This window comes from Phodopus roborovskii, unplaced genomic scaffold (genome assembly GCF_943737965.1).
Source record: "Phodopus roborovskii unplaced genomic scaffold, PHOROB, whole genome shotgun sequence".
NCBI lineage: Eukaryota > Metazoa > Chordata > Mammalia > Rodentia > Cricetidae > Phodopus > Phodopus roborovskii.
In genome coordinates, this window is record NW_026126460.1 from 29,385,183 (window position 1) to 29,409,130 (window position 23,948).

The 23,948-nt window shown below is 42.5% G+C and overlaps 1 protein-coding gene across 2 annotated transcripts in view; it reads left to right on the top strand.

The window, feature by feature from the left end:
- Nucleotides 1-7,904: 7,904 nt before the first annotated feature.
- Nucleotides 7,905-23,948, top strand: part of Cab39 (calcium binding protein 39) — a 59,146-nt gene continuing 43,102 nt past the window's right edge. The window contains exon 1 of one of the 2 annotated variants that reach the window (XM_051190630.1): nucleotides 7,905-8,047. The gene's annotated coding sequence lies outside the window, so the exon portion shown is untranslated. Of the gene's footprint in view, nucleotides 8,048-8,169; nucleotides 8,469-23,948 lie in introns of those variants that run through there. The other variant, XM_051190631.1, reaches the window with a different exon arrangement.

Below are 23,948 nucleotides of genomic sequence, written 5' to 3' on the forward strand. Positions count from 1 at the left end.
ATGACCTTGGCAATGTCCCTAGTCATGCTTCTTCTCATATGAGGGCATACATGACCTGAGTATTTGGCTGGACTCCTTAGTGGTACACAGTGACTTGTCCAGGGAGAATTAACTCTTGCCTGCCATTCACGGTCTGCTGAGGTGTTTCATCAGTTAAGGCTAACACCAGGTCAGAGTTTCTGTTTGCACAACCTCCACAGGTTCTGGGAGAGAGGCCAGCTGCAAGGCAACCTAAACTCCTGCTAGGGGGTCTATATTTTAATTCCTGATGATGCCAGTCTAGGCCAGTGGAAGGGGAAGTAAAATACTGAGTTGTGGGATGGTAGTGAAATATGAAAGAATGAAATGGGAAATTTGGCGCAGGTGGACAATTGGGGCAACAAAACAGGATGCAGTCCAATTTTGAGACAAAGGAAAGGAAAAGGCTTTTCCTTGATGAGTGGAGGAAGGAATCGATTAAATCTCATCAGACAAAACAGTCCATTATCAACTACCTGCGGTGTGTGAAGAGAAGCAGGAAGCTCCAAGATGCATGAGCAGCACTGGTGCCCAGGACTGGGAAGACGTAACCATACATTGAAACACAGGTTCTTTTTTCTTCTATTTTCTTTCTTCCTTTCTTTTTGGTTTTTTTTTTTTTTTTTTGTTTGTTTTTTGTTTTTTGTTTTTTTTTTTTTTTAAGACAGGGTTTCTCTGTGTAGCTTTGGAGCTTGTCCTGGACTCTCTCTGTAGACCAGAGATCTCTCTGCCTCCCAAGTGCTGGGATTAAAGGCATTCGCCACAACCACCCAGTAGATTCTTTTTTTTTTTTTCTTTTGATAAAGGAAACTCTTGATCACAAACTAAGGCCATTCTCCTTAGTTTTGATTACTGCTTCCCAGAAAACAGGAAGCACAGAGATGTATCTGAGAGTCTTTAAGTTGGATTTGCTGTGTAACCTCAATAAACAACCTCAAGTTGGACTTTTTATTTGGGCTTTTAAGTCTCATGTAGCCCAGGCTGGTCTCTAGCTCTTTACTGTTGAGGATGAAATTGAACTCCTAATCTTCCTGTCTCTGCACAGGCTCCTGCCCTTTCCCACCTCACAACCCTACCCACCCACCCACCCACCCACCCACACACAATATGAGGGCATCATAGTGCACACCTTTAGTCTTAGCACTCAGGACACAGAGAGATACGGGTCCCCAACTGAAAATGAATGGCCCAATATTAATACATGCTAGATTAAAATAAATTGTATTAAGTTACTATTTTAAGAAATAGTGGAAACTGCAATCATAGCACCATGCTGTGGTTATCTAATACCAAGAAAAGAAGAATCAATAAACCTATCATAAGCTCAATGTGATGTCTCATGCCTATAATCTCAGCAATCAGGAGGCTGAAGCAGGAGGATTGCTGTGAGTTTGAAGCCATTCTAGGTTACACACTGATTTACAGGCAGCCTGGATTACAGACCAAAGCCCATCTCAAAACAAATATAAAAACAAACAAACAAATGGACAATGAAAGTGTTTAACAAAGCCCCAGGAACTTGTAGACAGCAAATAATTCCTCAAATGCCTTTTTTTTTTCCTCATAGCCCCTTACTACACAATTTGCATACCTCGTCAAGGAAGCCTAGGTACCTAGAATCGACAGCTCTTTTATGTACCCTATCCACAGCAACGAATCAAACAAACCCAATTATTTCTAGTACTTCTTTCCTTTAAAACGTTTGTTTAGATTTATTTTATGTGCACAAGCATGTTTGCTTGCATGTATATCTATGTATCACGTGTGCATGCCTGGTGCCCTTGGAGCTCAGAAGAGGGTGTCATTTCCCCTGGACCTGGAGTTAGGATGGTTGTGAACCATCTTGTGGGTCCTCTGTTGCCATTTGAATCCTCCCCAAGAGCAACAAGTGCTCCTAACTGCTGAGTCATCTCTCCTGCTTGTGTGGCATTCTCTTTTTAGACAGCAAAATAACAAATTTTGCAGACTTTCTACAAGAAAAATCTCAAAAAGAAGTTTTAGATGTAAAAGATACCACTTAAGATCAATATAGGGTCAGAGGGTGGTCGCGCACACCTTTAATTCCAGCACTATGAGCTGGAGTCCAGCCTGGTCACCGAGCAAGTTCCAGAAAAGGTTCCAAAGCTACACAGAGAAACCCTGTCTTGAAAAACCAAAACAAATAAGTAAAAGGACCTGGTAACAAAATGGCTGGATTACATAGGGAAAGGCAGCCTAGCCCCTGGGATGGAGAGTTTTGGGGTAAGCGTAGGTGTATGCCAGCCACACCCTATAGAAGGTAGGTACTGAGGAATACTGGGAGAACTGGAGGGGAGGCCCGATTTGATATTTAAATAGACAACTCAGCCATTTGTCCTGGGTTTAAGACCTACTGAGCTATCTTTCTAATTCCTAAAGCTCGCTCACTCTCTCTCTTTCTCCCTCTCTCTCTCTCCTCTCTCTCTCCCTCTTTCCTTCTCCCCCCCCCCCCCGTTTTGTTTTTTGAGACAGGGTTTCTCTGTGTAGCTTTGTAGACCTTGAATTCACAGAGATCTGCCTGCCTTTGCCTCCCGAGGCTGGGATTAAAGGAGTATACCACCACTACCAGCTCCCAAAGCTCTTTTTAAGTCTCACAAATGTAGACAGAGAGAGGGCTCAGCAGGTAGAGGCACCTGCCACCAAGCCTGAGGATCTGACTAGGACTGTTATGGTGGAAGGAGAGAAATGACCTCTGACTTCTATAAAGTGCATCATAGAAAGCATATGCAAGCTCATACACACACACACACACACACACACACACACACACGTAAACTAATAAAAAATTTCTACATCCATTCACATTATGCCTTACAGTTTTCTCATTCTCATTCTGAAACCAGTAGTCATTCACATCAGGACAAAAGTCCTGCTCTTCCCCCCTTGACAAAACAACCCTGGATGTATCAGAGCCCAGGACCTTCCCCTTCGTTTCACACAGCCACCCTCTTGTTGGACCTTCATCCTTTTCCTTCTTTGCAACCTCCTCCTCCTGTAGAGAATCTGTGAGTCCACCATGCTGAAGCCTCCCTTGTCTTCCCCACTGGTTTTATCAAGACTGTCCTCTTCAGCTGTACTCCAGATTTTTCTATGGTGAGCGTGCTGGGTGGCTTTGTCATTCTATCTCACTTCTCCCTGTCACAACTGTGGCTCTCCCCTGAAGATGTTGCTGTGCCCAGTAGGTTCACCCTCAGACCTCCTAGCTCTTCTCTTCTAGCAGCTTTAGATTTCAGGTTAGTCTTTGCCTGAGTCACTCCTGTGTGACACAGAGCTTTTTCCTGGTTTTCCTCCCTGCTTCTGATGGCTTCCAGATAATGCCCATCTGAGTAAACAGCCCTATTATCCAAGCACTTTTCCAGAGCAAAACCGGTTTTCTTCCTGGAGTCTTCATTCTTTCTTAACTTCACCAAAGCCTTGCTTACTCCCCTTTAAAAATATCCAGCCTAGCTCAAAAGGCACCACCCCCACCCCCAATGGCCTCTTGTCTGAAAAAGAGTAGCTTCCTATTGATCTCACCCTCCTGGCTTTCCTGTCATTCTGTGTAAGTCTCATTAGAGCGATGTTTGGAATTCCAAAGTACTCATTTGAATTGATTTGGGGGTATAACTCAGTGGTACACTGATTGCTCAGCATGAACAATGCCTCGAATTTCATCCACACTGAAGTCCAGGTTCCTTAGCATGGAGAACATAGCTTTTCATGAATACAATTGCCTATCATTCCAATTTTATCTATTCCTAGCTTCCCAATTCCCAACTCCAAGCTCTATATACACAACTACTTGAACAACATCAGCAGGTCCTCAAACTTAGCATGCTTTTAGAGTGACTTGCATGTCTTCCCTTGAACATGAACCCCATTATTCAACTTACTAGATCTCTTATAGACTTTGCATCTCTCTCCTCTATAATTGCCCATTTGTCCCAAGTGTCTTTGCTGAATGCTGAGTGGGACTATGTATCAGCCTATGCTTCATTCCTGTCATTGGAGGTTATCATTTACTCTCAAGAAGCATATATCAAAAAAAAAAAAAAACAAAAAACAAAAAACAAATTCTAATGAGATTCAGAGCAGGTTTGGTGAGTCTGAGGGTGTGAGGTAGGTGGTGAGAAAGGAAGCAAACGGGAGTGCTGTAGAGTTCAAACTTCAAGAGCAGAGCCATTCTGGAAACTGCGGTGTCAGGGCAGGGCTAGCCTACTGGCTGCTGAAGTGGAGTGGAGTGAAGGTCGTTGGGACAGCCTGTGAGAGGACTTCATCCAATAGGATGAGCTGCAGTGGCATAGCCAGGTGGATGAAGGCCCTGGGTGGGGTGGGAGGGAAGCCATGAGTCAGGCTCCAGAGTCCTTTCCTAGATGGTTAATTAAGGCAGGGAAGTGTCTCTATCCTGTAGCCCAGCCTGGGAAAGGGAGAGAAAGGCAGGATGATGGACCAGCACTGGCTCTAGGCAGATAATGACAACAACCCAGCCTTACGACCCTGTGCTCTGTGGACACAGCATAGGAAGACACAGGGCCCCCGAGAAAGCCCCAAGATGAAGATGGAGAACTTTCCAGAAAGTAGTAGCATGTACAGAAAAATAGTTTAGTAGAAATGGCTTTTCAGAGAGCCCTGCAACAGAATATGGAATATCCCTGCAGTGTAAATTCAAGTGGACATATTCAAACTGGAATTTGTTAACAATCCCTATTCTGGAAATTTCTATCGTCTTTCTGGTATAATTCTCAGCTGTTGTAAATTTATTCAAGTTAACAGGTTGATAAGGAATGCTAGTCTGAGCCATCAAGCAAAGGAGTCCCAACTCTACCCATGGAATTATCCCCCTACACATTCTTTTATTCTGGAGGAAAATGAGTCTTGGAGTATTTTTATGGCTATAACAGAGATGAAAAAAAAAAAAAAAAAAAAAGAACCCTTATCTTAAAACAAAGAGAGTGGTGGCCCACGCCTTTAGTCTCAGCACTCATGAGGCAGAGGCAGGTGGATCTCTGTGAGTTCGAGGCCAGCCTGATCTACAGAGCAAGTTCCAGGACAGCTAAGGTTACATAGGGAAACTCTGTCTCAAAAAAGAAAGAAAGAAAGAAAATAAAATAAACAACAACAAAACCCCAAACTGAATAGGATGGTGCACTTTGTGATATCAGCACTCAGGAGACAGAGGCAGATAATTTCTGTGAGTACAAGGTCAGCCTAGTCTACATAGTAAATTTCAGACCAGCTAAGGCTATGAAGGTGTGTCAACAAACACCACTAACAAAAGCCTTATAAACAAACACCAGCAACAACAATCTCAGAACCTTGTGGGAGGCAAAGTCTTTAATGAACAGAATTTCAGAATTAGGTAACATTTGCTCTACCTTGAATTTCACTTGCCAAAGGCCAGAGGCTGCACCCACTTTCCACCCTTCCCCAGTTCAAGAGAGGAGGGGCAAGACAACTCTTGTCAACTGCCCTCCAGAGAGTTTGGCTAGTTTTCCTTAGAAGTTTTCGAGTGTTTGAGATGAACTACACTTGGTTGAATGGATTTTAAGTGTTACATGCTGGGGTTCTTTTTCTTTTTTTGTTTTTTGTTTTGTTTTGTTTTTGTGTTTGTTTGTTTGTTTTTTTTTTGATGCATTACCACCCTGTTAACATGCTGATTTTTTTGTTTGTTTCTTGAGACATGGTCACCCTGAAACATCAAGAATCACCTTGATTTCTTCATTCTCTCCCCCACTCAAGTGCTAAGATTACAGGTGTGCACTACTATACTTGGCTCATACACACACACACACACACACACACACACACACACACAGGGATGAGGTTTTAGACAAGATCTTGCTATGTGGTTCTGGAACCCTGGAACTCATGATGTAGATCAAGCTAGCCTCAAATTGCAGCTTCTGCTTTCCTAGTACTGGGATTATAGTAAAACAGGTCCTGTTTACAACTGACACCACGATGGAGTAGGATTCAGGTCTTGAAACCCAGGACATAGGCGGCGGCAGCTGCCAAAATGAGAAAACCTAATCTGTCAAAGTCCATAGTTCTGGGAAAGTCCATTAAATGCACTAACCTTGCTTTTTTGGCTTCTTTAGTTCTCCTTCTGGCTAACTGTTCTTGTTAACTGAGGTGTGTCAACCCAGGATATGATTCTTGTGCTTAAAAACTCATCCTGAGAAAGGCTCCGGACAGCACTGTGGTCCTGAATACCCAGTGTAGTCAATGGCTCCTAATAAAGATTTTCTACTGGCTTGAACCAATGTCTGAGTGATATCCTCTGATGGACAGGTCACAATAGGCATGTGTCATCCTTTTAGTCTCCCTCGTCCTCGTCTGGGCTCTTTTTGAACCTACCACTTGCTAGACAAGACCAGCACTCAACACTTAAACTACACCTCCAGCCCTACTTGAGGGCTTCCACAGCCTCTAACTACTGCCCTTGTGGAATTCCTCAGACCCTTTTAATCAGGTCTTCATACCACAGTCACAGTGATCAAAAAAACCCTTTAAAATGTCAAAACCTGGCCCTTTCCTGCTCCAAATCCTATGAATAGCTTCCCTTTCTCAGGTAGAGAAGTCCTCACGGGAGGCTCACATCACCTTCCTTTCTTTAGGGAGCCCCTGAAAATAGCAACATACCCCATCTTCTCTCCTCATCCAGTGCTTTAAACTATCCATTAGCACATATTATTGCTTTGTTTATTTGCACTTTCTCACAGGAGGAAGGACTGCTGAAGGTTCAACCCTTCCCCCCACCTGTAATTGTCCCTAGCACACTTTAGCTGTTCGAATATCCTGTGAAATTACAAATCTAAAGCAAAGAAGCACACATATGTGGCATTTTGTGTACCATACCCTGTCATACCTTAGTAATGTATTATTTTATTTACTCTGAGTATACTTGCATCAGTTACTACTGTAGCTCTGCATTTTTACTTTATTTTATTATTAATATTTGGTTTTTCGAGACAGTTTCTCTGTAGCTTTGGAGCCTGTCCTGGAGCTCACTCTGTAGACCAGGCTGGCCTCAAACTCACAGAGATCCACCTGCCTTTGCCACCTGAGTGCTGGGATTAAAGGCGCCATTTTTATTGTTTTGAGACAGGGTTTCACACAGTCCAGGATGGCCCGGACCTTCGTAGCACAGGATGACCTTGAACTCCTAATCCTCCTGGGTTCACTTCCAAGTACTGGGATTACCAGCATGCACCTCCATACGACTCTCTGGAAGTAGGATTTGTACCTTGGTTGAATCCTATTTCTTTGGAATATCACATGATTGTTTGTTTGTTTCTGTCAGGAGACCTTAAAATGAAGTTGCAGGCTCTTCACAAGCATGAAAGAATCCGTTTGACATTTTCGAGCCCTCCACAGAAATGAAGTTTTAGGACTTGAGGAAGTGGGCGTGTGTTCCTCCAGGAGAAGGGCTCAGACGCCCAGGAGGGACTGAGTACCAGCCAGCAGGTGGGGGGCACATTGAAGACGACTCTAGCTTGGCTTCTGCTTTCTTCTGTGCCCTCAACTCTTCTCTCGCCTGCGTTCCAGGCGTCCTGAGTCCTCCCAATCGCCCGGGGGCGCCCGAGGCTGCAGAGGGCTCTGCGGTGCCGCCCGACGTAGCACCTTCGGCGGCTGCGCAGTGCGCACGTCAAAGCCGGGCTCGAGCCGGAGCTGGGCGCGGGGCGCCAGGAGCCGCGCGGCCTGAGAGAGTCCGGGGCTTCAGTAGCCGCGCGAAGGCGGAGGCGACCTCAGAGGCGAAGGCGGTGCCGGGCCTCAGAGCCACAGCCGCAGCCAGACCGAGCGCAGCAGCGCGGCGGCCCCCGCGGGAACCCCCTGGGCCACCGTCCGCCCGCGCAGCCGCCGCCGCCGCCGCGGGAGCCCGTCGCCGGGAGCAGCTGCGGGCGGAGGACAACGGAGGGCCGGAGCGCCCGAGTCGCGCCGCGGGAACCGAGCGAGCAGCCCGAGGCGGCGGCGGCCGAGGACGGGGACGGCGACGACACGGAGAGGGAGCTCCCTGGCCCGGCCCAGCCCCGTGAGTGACCCCCCGGCCCGGCCCTGCTCGCGACGCGGACGCTCGCCGGCTTCCGCCCGGCCCGCCTCCATTTTCCCGGGTGGCGGCGGCGGGAGCGGCCCGGGTCAGCCGGAGCTCCGGGCACCGCCCCTGTCCTCGCCGGTACTAGGCTCCTGGGGCCTGCCGGCCGGGGCTGCGCCTAACCTGGAGGGAGCTGGTCTGACCAGCTGTCACTCCCGCCGCGCCGGGGACTTCGAGCACCTAGTCCCCGAGGTCCGCGCAGCCTCCCTGTTAGCGGGACGCAGGCACTATCTTTGTAGGGAACCATTCAGGAAAATGCCTAACTGATTTCTGGCTAGGAATTGTGCGGTCGGCGCGTTCCCGGGTTCGGTTGGAGCAATCCAAAGCGCCGACTGCGTGCCGGTGCCGTAGCGACTCGGAGGTGAACCCGGCCGGGAGGTGGCCTCCCTTGGGGAGTTTTAACGTTGTGATGTGAGAGATAAGACGGGTACACAAATAGCCACGATACCAGGCAGGAGGGCATGAGTCCTGTTTAGGAACTACCGATTGCTGGAAAGGTGCTGGGAGAAGAGCAGACCTGCCGATCGTTTGTTTCCGCCTTCCCACGAATCTGGGAGGTTTCCTGGGCGAGGCGGTGCTAAACCGGGTCTGGAAGGCTCGATTGGATTTGGGAGAAGGAGGTTGCAGAGAAGGGCGTGGAGGGGCAACCAAGCTATAGAGGACAAAGGTACAAAGAGCATGGGAATGTTGCTAACTCCATCCTCGATTGCCGCGATAGGAGGGGTAGGAGGGGTAGTCTAAGAGGCAGTTCGGGGGTCAGGTCTTTGAATGGTGTAGAGCAGCTATTTGAGCGACCTTCCGCGGAAAACTTAGAACTCATTTTTCAGTGACTCATGAAGCCGGAAATGTATGCTAGGGCATATTAAAGGCGCTCTCGTGAAAGAGGAGAGCAGAGAAGGCCACAGTCAGGGGTTGACATTGTTCCTTAAGTATAATGCAGTTTGAGATCGATTTTGACAGCGTCCGAGATATTTAAGTAAATCTATGGCCACGCCAAGGAAAATACCTTTGCTGAAAGTGTCTGTAGATACGTGCTTGTCAGAAGTTATGGAAAGAGGTGCCTAAATTAACCTCCTCTGCACGCACAAGGTGTTTGTGTTAGTGAGTTCTTTAAAATTGCATCAGAACTTCTGGTCCCGTCAGTTGGAATTGAAATTTAAACTGCCAATTCATAAAATTAAAAAAAAAAAAAAACTTAGCAATAGCCTAAACACTTGAACATACACCCTTTGCTAAAAAAGTTAAATTTTTGTTTTTAGTTATGAAAATATTGGATAGTCAGAAGTGAAAGAGGTTTGGTTTAGTTTTTGGGTTTTTGTTGTTGTTGTTGTTGTTGTTTGTTTGGTTTGGTTTTCGAGACCGGGCTTCTCTGTATTGCTTTGGAGCACGTCCTGGAACTAGTTCTGTAGACCAGGCTGGCCTGGAACTCACAGAGATCCACCTGTCTCTGCCTCCCAAGTGCTGGGGTCAAAGGCGTGTGCCACCAAAGCCTGGCTCAGAAGTGAAGGTTTTTAAGCTCTTATTTCATTAAAAACAAACAAACAAGCAAACAAACCTAGCAAGTAATTAGTAACTGCTAGGTGCCTTGAGTATATGGCTTGTGGATTGAATTGACTTAGAACTTAATATTGGTTTTGTAAACTCTTGTATGAGCAAGGAAATACCTGCTTTTTTCAGTTTTACATTTTTCTTTATGAAAGTAAGTCATGATCTAGCTGATGGTAGTGGTGTACTTTTAATCCAGCTCTTGAGAGGCAGAAGTTGGACGATCTCTGAGTTTGAGGCCAATCTGGTCTACATAAGCAACTCTAGGCCAGCCAGATAGATACACAGTGAGACCCTGTCTTTTTTTTTTTTAAGACATGCTCTTTGAAATGTGGAAGTAGGAGGAGCCTATCTTCCCTCATCCCCACCCCACACCCATCTTTAGAAACAGGTTCTTATCATGTAGCTCTGGTCCTTCTCAACTTGCCATCCTCCTGTTTTGGACTTCCAAGTACTAGGATTATAAAAATGGTGTGTGTGTGTGTGTGTGTGTGTGTGTGTGTGTGTGTGTCTGTGTGTCTGTGTGTCTCTGTGTGTGTGTATTTGTTATCTTAAATCTATTGCTTAGATTTTGTTGCTGTCAGCAATTTTGCTTATTTCCTTTTTTGTCTTTTTCTGTGTATAGTTTCTTTACATAAAGAGACATACTATGCATTTATTTATTTGTTTATTTATTGACATTTTGAGACAGCATCTTACTCTGCCCCAGGCTGTCCTAGAACTTGCTGTGGAAACCAGGCTAGCATCAAAACTCCAGATAGTTCTTCCGACTCAGCAGCACCACTCTAGAAGCTTTCTTAAGTGTTTTGTTTGCCTTTTACCTGGCAAGGTTGCATTATTACCCACGGTTTCTTGTTTGAAGTGTATTTATTAGCTTCTCTTCAAGGTTTGGAACCCATTGCTACTTATTTAATATATTTTTATTTGGCAGAATGCATGTATGTGATCATGAAGAATATAGAAGAGCACATAGCAGAGGTACTTTTAGAAGGGCACCTAGAACCTGGAGAGATGGCTCAGTGGTTAAGAGTGTGTATTGCCCTTGCAGAGTACCTGTTGTATTTGTAGAATCCAGTTCAATTCATAACTGCCTGTATAGCTCCAGCAGCCCCACACACTTTTGTCTTCCACTGACACCAGAGCTGGTGTCCACATGCCCACATATGTACACAATTTTTCTAAATTTTCTTAAAAGAAGGGTTTGTGAAAAGATTACATTCATGGCTGATACTCTGTTTCCCATATACTATAACGCTGTGGCCCTTCCTACCCTCCACCTACTACTTTAAAAAAAGTCTCTGTACTAAGGCTGATCACAGAGGTAACTGCTTTTATATTATGATATTAGAAAGGCTCAGGGTGAATATATTTCCTATTGGCATACAAAATTTCTTAGTGAAATATATGTTGTCATGGGGGACTTTATTTTTAATTTTAAGGTAGTTCAGTTTAGTTTATTGGCATTGTAGACTGTAGGTCCCTGTATTAAATCAGCTATTTCATTTGTGTTTTACATTCTAAAATGTATTTATACAGTTCCTGTTTCTTTTTCTAATAACATAGAGATAATGAAGTAGACTGGGTTTTTGTTTGTTTGTTTGTTGTTTGTTTGGTTTTTCCTTTCTTAGTTGTTTTAGTTTTTCAGAGACAGGGTTCTCTGTGTAGACCAGGCTGACCTTAAACTCAGATTGACCAGCCTCTGCCTCCCAAGTGCTGGGATTAAAGGCCTGTACCACCACTACCCAGCTTTGTTCTGTTTTTATGAGACAGGGTCTCATTCAGAACCTCAGACTGGCCTGAATTTAACCTTGTTGCCTAGGTTGACCTAGAACTCGTGGCAATCTTTCTACCTTAGCCAGATATTGGGATTACAGATGTGTGCCACCATACCCTGCACTTTTAGTTTTCATATGATTAATGTGAAATAGTTTGAAAAGTCCAGTTACTTATTAGGTTTGGTTTTATGATTTGTCTTATGTGAATCTGTATATTGGAAATGTGTATACTATATAGCGTCTTCGTTATTTTGTAATACTCAAAGCTTTTCTTTTGGTCAAGTATATTTGTGTTAAGTATAGATTTTTATAGCAGTTACTATATTTTACCAAGGGCATACTTTCCCTGAGAAGTTGATCACTGACTGTTAATACGTGTCCTGCTGACTGTATGAATATCTAAGTATAGATGCAGACACAAAATCACACTCCCCTCCCAACTAGCATAAAAGACACAATATAAAAATCCAGTAGTAGACCAGGATTTCAGGTAGTGTCTTTGGTTACTGTTGTTGATGTTGTAAATCTTAACCTCTTTTTAATCTTTGCCTCTTCTTCATGGGTCATTTTAATAAGGTGTTTGCTTTTAATGGGCACTCTTGTGTGTTATATAAATAGGAATGTAATAGATAATATGAATAGTAGCAAAATTTTTATTTTTGTAGATAAAATTTCATCATATGACAAAGCTTGGGAAAATGGACTATGTTACTTCTGACATTGGATGTTTCATTCTAGAGGTGTGAAGAAACTGTATTTGTGTGTGTGTACAGGGCAGACCAGGTAGTTGAATTTTCATAAGGGCATGTAGTCATTCTGTTGACTTTTGTCATATAAGCCTGATAATCTGGACCTTTAGTGAAAGAATGTGTGAGCCAGGCAGTGGTGGCACACACCTATAATCTCAGCACTGGGGAGGCAGAGGCAGGCAGATCTCTGAGACCAGGCCAGCCTGGTCTACAGAGGGAGTTCCAGGACAGCCAGAGCTGTTACGAAGAGAACTCCTGTGATAAACTTTGTGTGGTTTTATTTTTGTGCTTTTTGTTTGTTTTTTTCTGGGGTCCAGGCATATAGTCCATACCAGTCAAATGGCCCTTGTGCTTCATCCTCCTGAGTGTGTGCTTGGGGTAATAGAGGTGGTGGTCTGGCATCATGCCTGTGTAGAGCAGTCTTGACTATGGAACTGGCTCGTCCTCCCTCCCCCCTCCAGGATGTGTTCCTAATTCATAGCCCTGTCTTAGAACTTTAGACCAGGCTGGCCTCAAATTCAACAGAGATCCACCTGCTTCTGCCTTCTAGTGCTGAGATTAAAGTTAGTGCTTGAATTAAAGGCAGGAGCCATCACAAACTGGTTTAATCACTGTGTCAAAACAGTGGTGGGGGGAACAAATGAGGCAGTATTTTTACTACCATTACTTGTAGACTAGTCTGGGGATAAAATCGTAATGTTTTCCTTCTGCTTCTCAGGCCGTCCAAGGATGAGAAGAGTTATTGAGGTTCTTGGGAACAGAGTTTAGATTGAAGGTGCTCATTGCCATCAGCACTGTGTGTGTATGGGCACTTGTGTTGGCATGTATGGTCCTCTGCCATTTTTATCTTACAGAACTTTTGCTGTCATTTTAACTTTCCCCAGGAAGGAAGGGGCGGAGGAAGATAGACTTGTGATCTATAGCAGCTGTGAACTTAAACTGGCAAAGGAAGGGGGAATGGCTTGCAGAGAATTGCAAGAGGTCAATCAGGTGTGAAGAAGTCCCAGAGGAGAGTGGTACAGCCTGTCCAGGCCATTTATGTGACTGTGTCCATCACATACCTATTCCTTGATTATTTATTCTAATTTGAAACCTTGTTACTCTTGATACTCAGACTCAGTGGATTGTTGTAAGCTGTAGGTTTATGTGTGCTTGTTTATATGTATATGTTTTCCTGGGAGTGAGCACAGGGCCTCATTGTGGCCTAGGTTGGACTGCAGTTCACTGTTGCAGACTGGTCTAGCTTCCAGTGCATAGTCTTCCTCCCTCAGTTTCCTTCCTCAGTACTGGCTTACAGGCATGTACCACCACACTCAATTGTGTGTGTGTGTGTGTGTGTGTGTGTGTGTGCGCGCGCGCGCTTTTCAGTGCATATTACAAAGAAAGGAAACCTAATTAACCAATGTTTAGTGGCAGCCTGGCTTTACTGAGTAGCTATTCTTTGGTGCATGGGTATTATTGACTAAAGAAGTACAGTGAGGTTAAAACACGACAACTCATTGATTAGTTTTGGTAAAACGTTTGCCTGAGAATCAAAACATAGGTTTTGTGGCTTGATGTTAAGTCACTACTTTATAGCCTTTTTTAATGATCGATAGCTTGCCCTCTAATAGGGTGCAGTTAATTGAGTTGGTCATACATAATTCTTCCTCCACAGATTATAAACCTGCTGTATTAAGCACAGGGGAAACAGCCTGAACAGGTTGAGGTTTACAAGTCTATTTGGCCCACTTTTGGGTTCATGGGATTTGGAGGGCAGGGCAAATCTCTGGGTTAAAAGCACTGTGCTTGGATTGGGTTTTAACCCCAGGCAAGTTCCTGAACTCCCTTTTAGCTCAGATTCCTTAGGTGGGAATGGTAGGACTATGTCTGAGAGACTTGTAGGGATTGTGGACCTGGCACATACTAACTGTCCAGGCATCATAAGTTTTGTGATGCTAATAATAGACTGTTCTGGGTGGAAGAAACTTTAGAACTTCAGAAACAATGTAGTCAGAATGGTTCTTTCTACAGCTGGAAACACTGAAGCCCACTGTACCTGGAGGCAGTGTTTGATTAACTTTGCAGGTAGGGTTTTCTGTGAAGTGCAGCCACTTGCCCAGGGTTGTATAGCTTATGAGTGGTGGGGCTGGAGCTGGGTCTGTTTGTTCTTCATGTAGATTGCTTGAATGAAATGTTTGTACTTTATGCAGTAATGTCTTTTTTGAATGTATGTTTTTAAAACAATGACAGAAATTGTACTCGGTATATGTTAGTCTTTAGCACATAGTATGTATTTTTTTTTGTTATAGTATACAAGGGTTCATAATTATGTTTGAGGTCAAGTTGGTATGAAGATTAAAGGTGAAATAGAGAATCAAAGGAGACCTAGATTAATTTCCCATGGCTACTCTTACCTGTTGACATGTTAGATAAATCTAGGTTGGGTAGTGTTCTCTCCAACATTATAGATGGGAAACCAAAGTGAACGACTTTTCTAAGGGCAGTTGAGTTGGGGTTGGAAACCGTGTCCATCCCACTTCAGAACAGGAACTCTCTGGGCCAAGCATTACTTCATCATCTGAAACCCTTTTTCTCAGTAAGGGTTTGGTTTCTTGTTGAGCATTTTTGAGTTAGTGTATTAAAATTAAGGTTTATAAATAAAGACAGTTGAGGATTTTTAATAGATTTCTAAACAATAGCAACATGTTATAATTTCAAAAAAGATGGTTTGTTTTAAATGCTTTAGTTGTATAGTCATAATTGCCTAGTAGTTTATAGTTTAGTTAGGCTGGTGGGTAGCATTTATTTTTTTATGTCACTCCTGTGAGAATGAGAGGCATATGGGCAGTAGGCAGGGCTGGGTGACAGGATGACTAATAATGTTGTCACTCTGGACTTCAGTCATCCTTGCCTCTACCAAGAGGCCTAGGTTGGAAACCCCTCAAGTCTATATTCCTCTTCCTTTCAGTGCTCCTGTTGTTGGGATGTGACTTACCTTTTTCCCTCTAGGATTTGTGGTTTGAAGGCTGTTTCTTTTTGAGAACTTGTAGGCATGTGACTCACTGCACTTGGACGGTTTTTCTCCCAGCTGGTCAGGTGCCTGGAGTTACTTCACACTATTTAAGTACTCTCATAGGGTAAAGGTGAACAACAGTCTGTTTTCTAATCCTCTACCTTTGTAGTTATAAAATGTTGAGAACTGGTGTTAAACTTTAGTAAAAGTAAGTCAACTGAACTTTTTTGTTGTTGTTGTTTTGTTTGTTTGTGTGTTTGTGTTTTGAGACATGGTTTCTCTGTATAACAACCCTACTTGCCCTGGAACTCACTTGGTAAACAGACCATGCCAACCTCAAACACAGAGATCCTCTTGCCTCTGCCTTCCAAGTGCTGGGACTAAAGGCTTGAAAAACTTTTTAAGGGCTCTTCTTGCTTCGCTTTGTATTTTTAGGGAATAAAATATTCTGTAAATAATAAATGATCCAGGCATAATAATATAATGTGGTAAGATTTATAGTTAGCTGAGATGGACTGCTTAACTGAAGTACATTTTCCTGTTCATTTAGCCCTGCTGTATTTGTACTTGAAAGTGATTTACATAATAGAGATTATAGTATAAAGTTGAAGCATACCCCTTTCCTGGTAAGTTTATCATCAAGTGTGTTTTGTGGAATATGATTAGTCTTTTGATAGATTAGTAGCTCTGTTATTGTGGATCTTTTGTGGGGGCAAGGTCTCATGTCCAGGCTAGCCTTGAATTTTCTGATTTTTCTGCTGCTGCTTCCCAGGTGGTGGTTACAGGCATGGACCACAGTTGTTTATGTTGTTTTGTTTTAAGGGTTGATCCCAGGGCTTTGTGCATTCTAGGTGGATGCTCTACTACCAGGCTTTATCTTTAGTCCCCATTTTTTTTTTATTTCATACTTTTAATGTAATTTGTTTTCTTTTATGTGCATTACTGTGAAGGTGTCAGATCCCTTGTAACTTGAGTCACAGACCATTGTGAGCTGCCATGTTATGCTGGGATTTGAACTTGGGTCCTCTGGAAGAGCAGCCGCTGCTCCCAAACTCTGAGCCATCTCTCCAGAACCTCCAACATCTCACCCTTTTCAGTTTATAAAAAGATGTATAAATCTTTCCTTGGGCAGTGTACACTGTTGATAAATAAAATTCTGAGAATGACTTAAAGTAGAATAATTGATTAATGTACTGCTGGGGTTATTTGGGATGAATCCCACTATGGAAAAGGGGAGTGCTGTGGCTTCACAAGGGTTCTCCAGAGATTACAATGACTGTTCAAAAGGCAGGTATCCCCAAGGCTTTGCAAGTGGGGTTTCCTCCATCTGGAATATGATGATCTCTGAGTCAGCCTCATGATTTTGTCAACTGAGATCCCATTGTATGATCCCTGTGGCCTGTAGCACTATTAGAAACAATTCACCTTGCAATTTGAGATACATTTTGGGGTTATATAGCTTATAAAGGCAGGGGATATGAGTGCAACTGTACCATAGAGACAGTTCTGTGGTGAAACAGCTCAAAGGCTCAGTGTTTGAAGGCTGTAAGAAAGGGCTTAAATCCCAGTTCTATGCTGCTGGCTCTCAGTTACCTTATATATCTGTGCCATACATACTTGCAGAGATATTTTATGACTTTGAAAGTAGCCTACAGTGAGCCTGGACTCTTGGATCTGTAGTTGATGTGTCACTCGCTGTGAAATCAGCAGAAAGGACACTCTTAAAAGTTTTACCTCCTAGTTACGAGCTTTAAGGAAGTGTTGCACAATTAAAAAGTTTCTTTTACACAATTCCTTAAGTAAACATATAATTAAATACAAACATATTCATACTAGCCCAGCATCATAGTGCATGCCTGTAACCCTAGCTCCCAGGATGTTGAGGCAGGAGGCAGGTTCACACATTTGAATTTAGCCTGAGCTACATTAGTGACCCAACTAAACAGTGTGCACAGTTGCACAATGATTAGTTTCTTGTAATTCTTTTTTAAATGATTTATTTATTTTTATTTTATGTACATTTGTGTTTTGTCTGCATGTATGTCTGTGTGAGGGTGTCTGGCCATCTCTCTCTCCAACTTAATTGACAGGGTTCCAGTCATATGGCAGGTAGTAGTTGAATAGTGTTTGTGTGTGTGCATGTGTCTACAGGTGCTGAGGAGGCCAGAAGAGGGTGTCAGATCCCCTGAAGCTGGGACCCCTTGGAACTGGAGTTATGAGCTACCATCTTTTCGTTGGGAACTGAACCCAGGCCCTCTGGAAGAACAGCCAGTACTCTTAACCATTGAGCTATCCCCAGCCCTGTTTCTTGTAGTTTTAATTCACTAAAACAAAAATAATACAGGTTATTTTAGTTCTCCTATTAAGTAAGATTTCTATTGTCACTGGAGCCTTAACCAAGAAAAGATACGGATGAGGTCAGTAATGGTAGAGACCAAATCAACTATTGCCTTAAACATAACTGGCTACTTCATGTATTTATGTGACCCACAACACATTTGAATGTTCTAGCCCCAGAGTAAATTCTTTCTTGCTTGACATTTTTTTAAGACTTTAAAAAAAATTATTTTCTTCCCCTCAGAAAAGGTCAGGCATATGTCTTTCATCCCAGCACTTAGGAGTCAGGCTTTTAGTTTGGGACCAGCTTGGTCTACATAGAGTGCCAGGATAGCCAGAGCTGCATAGTGAGACCCTTGTCTAAGGGGGAAAAGACATGTATAGTGTATTTGAGAGAGAGAGAGAGAGAGAGAGAGAGAGAGAGCGAGAGAGAGCGCTCATGAGCACACATGCAAGTCTCCAAGTGCCTCCAGGGCACAGAGGTAAAGAAATGCATGGAGCTAGTTACAGGAGGTTGTGAGCCATCTAACATGATGCTGGCAACTGAATTCAGATCCTCTTCAGGAGCGGCAGGCACTCTTAACTGTTAAGCCCTCCAGATCCCTGATGGACATTTTTATGGGAGTTTCTCAGGGTGTCCCTGAGGACGGCTTCTTTGTTGTGTACAGTGAGTAGTCGATGGAGTCACTAGTCTGGAATATGAAATAGCACATGAATTCTGTGCTGGTGTAAGCAGGTAAAACAAGATGAAAAATAACTGCCAACCTGTATACCAGTTGCCTAGTGCATTGTCAAGACATAGGAATAAGTATTCAGCCCATTTGTAAGAACCTAGTGTTTTCATGTATTTAATAAATGAAACAGTAGTCTCAGTTATAAATCTAGAAAGGTTTCTTAATTAAGAACTTTGGTGCAGAGCTTAACCTTGTACACAGCATAGTTTTTTGTATTGAAAAGACTGGGTTGTAGATCCATCCTGGAACATAGCCAGGCCAAGCCTTCTAGTTGGGCTTTGTTACCAAGTTACCATCAGTGCTGATTAAGGATCAGAGAAGAAATGGAGTCTAGAGAAGTTCAAGTGCTATTCTTCCACAGAGAGAAAAGGTAAAATCTACAAACCATAGAGCTGGAATTTAGTACGATTGCTGTTTGCCACAATGAGCTGATTTGTAGACACTCCAGGCCATTTATTAGCCATTTCCTTTCTTTCAGGATTCTAAGTAAGAAAAAACATTCAGACAGCTTTAAGTTGAAATATTTTTGATGTTTTTACAAAGTAATTCTATTTTGCTAGTTAGGTTGGAAAACTGAGTGAGGCAGGAGGATCACGGGATTGGGGCCAGCTTGAGTTACAAAGAGATTTTTATCTTTAAAAGGAAACTCCTCCAATATTGCTATTTTCTCCCTTCACCTAGCATGCTCTTATTCTGGCCGGGACAGCAGGACAGCAGCAGGCACCATCCATGTATCTTGTTTCCTCACGTTGTTTTCTAAGAGCTTATGCTCAGGAAGAATGGTGTATTTAGCACTCTCTTGGAGAATGCTAGACCGAGAAAGCCTGAGGTTAAATATCCACCAGTGCCAGGCCTGGGCTCTGTGGCTCACATCCTGAACCTCTTATTCTGAATTTCTCTATTTGTGTGACTGGAATAATAATTCTCCTGGGGTTGCTGTGCAATAGTACAGGTGAAGTGAATGGAACAGAACCAGTAAATACCAGTTGTTAACCTCTTTAACAATTCTCTGTTTAATTAAACTTGCTCATATTTTATAGTTTCTAGAACCATTTTGGAAAGTGCTGGGATTGTCAATGTGTCTCACTACACCTAGCTAGTTATAATCTTAAAACTTAGTAAAATGAATAGAGTCAAAGAGCTAAAGAGTTCAGCCTAGTAGCTATATTTTACATAAAGATACTTGATTTCTTGCTACCAGTATTATAAATGTCAGGACAGAAATACTTGGCTATGAAAAAAAAAATGAAGTGTCTAAATATGAAATATTTGGGATCACTTAAAAAAAGCGAAACTTTTAAGAAACTGTACAGTCCTAAGAAAAAATGGGAAGACTAAGCAAGAATAATCTCTCATATTAGTATAGTAAATTGTATTTATTTATTGTACATGCACTCACATTGTGTATACATGCCATGGTGTGCCTGTGGAGATCAGAGGACAGCTTGGAGGAGTTGGTTGTCTCCTTCCACTGTGTGGGTTCTGGGGATCAGACTTGACAGCAGGGCCTCTGCATGCTGAGCCATCTCAGTAAAGCCCACTCACAGACTCATGATATTGAGAAACTTACTTAATGAGTGCAGTCAATCACACATTGTGGGGGAAGAGGAGAAACAGGGTCTTTATATGGAGCCCTGGCAGTAGACCAGGTCAGGATGTAGACCAGGCTGGCCTCAAACTCAGAGAGGTACCTACCTCTGCCTCCTGAGCGCTGGAATTAAAGGGGTGCTTCATCATGCCTGGCCCTGAGAAAAGTAAGAGAGACTTGTTTTCATCACTAAGATGTATTTAGGCACAGCTGACCCTGTGGAGGGCTCTTTGCTCATGCTAGATCAGAATGTGAACAGGAACAAAATGGAGAAGTTGGTTAGATCAAGATAGTTAAATGTTAGTAGGGGAAAAACAAATGTCCTGATTTCTTAGGGGAAAGTATGTCTTTGTGTTTGTCCTCACACAGTTGCTCAGTTAATATCCCTTGGTTCACCAGATTGCCTTGGTTTAGACGACGGTACTATTCTTCCATTAAATGATGCAAGAGTACTGCTATCTCCACCTATTTTGACTCTTAATATATTATCAGTTTTGGAGTCAGTCTACTCACAGGTCCTTTGAAACCAAAAGCAGTTTTAATTTAAGAGATTTGCTTCTCAGAATGAAAGCTGTGATGTTACAGTATGTCTAACTATAAAATGTTCTGCTTAGTCCTTTCAGTCTTGGAAGGAGAAATTCTAAGCAAACTGCCAGTATTCTCTCTTCCTTTGGTGTTACAAAGAGAATTTGGAAATAGTGAAGGAAAAATAAAATTCTATGTTGAAAATTTATAGAGGGAAGAAAGTTTTTAATGTAAGAAGTTCTTCCTCGTTGGAGTGTCTCTCCGCTTATTATCTATTCTCTCTTGGCTGTAAGAAACTATTGTTCACTATATTTGATAGAGATTTCAAATGAAAAGGCAGAATTTCCAGTTTGACTGTATTGTGCTGTCAACACATCAGGAGTGGAATGTTCTTTGAGCAATAAAAGAAGTCATGTGGCCATTCTGTAAACAGCACTGGGCTTTTCAACTTTTGCCTCCATAATACCCACGGAGCTTGACAAAATTACAAAATAATTTTGTTTCCATATCAGACTTCAGACTGTGGCATATAGCTCTCTAGCTGACTTCTGGCTTCCGATCAAAAGTATCAATGTCTAAGAGCCAGTTCAGGGAGCATCTTTACCATGGTGCCTGCCTTTAGCATGCAGTATGCCTTGCCTGTCCTCTGAACTTGGTACTGGTAAGGGTTTTCATTGTTAATGGGATGTTCGTTAGTGTTCTGTAGATTTGAAGTCTGCTCTGTATTGTACCTCTCTTCTTATACTTCATACCATGACCTCATCTTCTAGGTCCATGAGCTGAGTTGTTGGTATGTGGTAGAAAATTTTATTTCCTCCAAAAGCACAAGCAACCGCCAGCTTTTGTGTGATCCTGCCAACTAGTGACAGCTGTGAGGTCTGTTTGCTTCTTCTGATGTTAAGCACTGTTTAGCCTCATTGCTTCATTGAGAACTCTTCTCTCAACCTAGGATCAAGCCTTCATATGCCAGTTAATGTGTTGGCATGGAGGGTAAAAAGGATGTGGTGTCTGAGCAGGACAAAGGTTGTCTCAGGTAGAATGTTCTACTTCAGTGGTTCTCCATCTGTGGGTTGAGACCCCTTCTGAGTTAAATATCAGATATTTACATTATGATTCATAGCAATAGCAAAAATAAAGTAGCAATGAAATAATGTTATGATTGGGGGTTACCACAGTATGAGGAACTATATTAAAGGATCACAGCATTAGGAAGGTTGAGAACCACGGCTCTCGATGATCATAAGATCTAAAGTACCATGCAGTTGTGCATTCTTTCTCCAAATATTTTTGCTGAAAAGGGTTTATTTGCACTGAATACCACTATTTAACAGCTTTCAGGTAGTTTTAAAAAGAAAACAAATCTCCAAATCTCCAGCTGTGGTGGTGCAGCTTGGGTGGGTTTTGCAACATGTTTGTGCTTTTATGGGCATTTGTCCAGAACAAAAATAGTAATGCGGACCTTGAAGGAGAATGATTTCCCAGGTTTATATCTGATTCTGTAAACATTTAAGTTTTTTTCAAAGTACAGTTTTTCATCAAAACGACTAAAGGCAAATTTAGAAATTACCTTTGCAAAAATGACTTTTTAAAGTCACACATTTCTAATACACTATTTATTCTTGAACCTAAAAAAAATCTTCCAGAAGGTAATTTTGTCTGACCACATTTAAAATTTGTTTCAGGTTTTTCTCATCTGTTTACAGTTCAAGTTTGAATGCTGCATCTTTCTTCAGGAATTCACTTTCTAAAGTGCAGGGTTGGCTGTTTGCTTTTCTTATTTACAAAAATGTGGGTGAGACTGTGATGTTTGCCCATGATCATATGGACTATGTTTGCACAGTCTTGTGGCAGAGCCAGTAAGAAGTTTACCTGGGGGGGGGGGGAATTAGATTGCAATTCCTTTCTTGAAGATTAATACCTTTTCTTTTTCTTTCCTTTTTTTTTTTTTTTTTTTTTTTTTTTTTTTTGAGACAAGGTTTCTCTGTGTAGCTTTGGACCTTGTCCTGGAACTTGCTCTATAGACAAAGCTGGCCTTGAACTTTGAACTTACATAGGTCCATCTGTCTCTGCCTCCCACGAGCTGAGATTAAGTTGTGTACCACCACTGCCCGACTACTTTCTCATTCTTTCTTTTAAAAGAAAGAAAGGAAGGAAGGAAGGAAGGAAGAAAGAAAGAAAATTGTTGGCTAGCTTATTGTGTGTGTATATGTCACTGCATGTGCAGATGTCAAAGGACTGTTTACAGGACAGTTCTTTCCTTCTACCATGTAGGCTCCATGGATTAAACTCAGGCTTGTTGGCCTTGGTGACAGATTCAAGATGCAAGGGGAAAAAATTTATTTTTACTTTGCTTCAGGGGATGGGTGTGTCTCTGTGTGCTGATTGGTGTCTGTGTTTCTGCATGTATGGAGGACAGAAGACAGCATTGGGAGTCAATTTTGTCTTTCCAACAACTCAGTTTGTCACATCTGGCAGCAGATGCCTTGACCTGCTGAGCCATCTCATTGCTCCCCTCTCATCTGCCCCCAATTTAAAATGTTCTGTATATTGGATCAAAATCAGAAGAAATTTAGTAGAAATAAATGTTCATTCCCACAGGGGTATTCCAAAATGTAGTAGTAAACAAGGGAAGCTGTAGCATACTATAAGAGTACACATGAAAGATTGGAACTGATGGAATTACTCAGAAAGTTTGTCAGCTACATCCTTTGACTGTTCAAACTAACAGTTGAGCAGGGGGTTCAAGACTAAATGTAAGAATTATGTTGATAAAGTCTTGGCTGGGCAGATCCCATGAAGAGTTGAAAATTCAGTTTGGACAAACAGTTGAGGACCATTAGTACCTGGAGAATAATCAAAGAAATCCCCTGATTGCACAAACTCCCCCAGTGCTCATCATTTTTATGTGTAACCAGATTTCAGCTAGATGAACCATACAGGAATTCTATTGCTAAATTGACTAAATCTTGTGCAGACAACTCAAAGGCTAGCATGGAGATGGTAATATGTATATTAATATGTCTGATTTGACTGATCAAACTGCTGTCTTCATGGCATCTCTCATCTTGTTTCCTATAATCCTGCATTCCTACATCCTAGGATGTCAGGATGTAGGTCTTTTCTATCCCATGCCCCATTGCTGCCTACTACCCTAGGAAATGGTTGCCCTGGAACCCCCTCTGTAGATCAGGCTGGCCTTGAACTCAAGAGATCTACCTGCCTCTGCCTCCCAAGTTCTGGTATTAAAGGCATGTGCCCAGCAGTTGCCCAAACTTTTAATGGTGTATTTTGACAACTTGTAGGATTTATTTCTTATCCTAGACTAGTATGAAGTATAGAAATGGGGGGGTTGTTTGTTGGTTTAATCATTAGTTATTTTAATCATTTACCAGAGCTATATGTTCAAAATTTTAAGTAACCTAAAATCAGAGGCTTCTAATTGTAGGAAAATGCTTGAAATGTAAATGATTTTGCTTAATATCATACTTAATATACATTTAAATATAGTTAGTGCATGTGGAAATATATACTATACACCCTCCTGAAGTAACTTAATTAGATGGCTAACTGAATAAAACCCTAGAATTCATGTG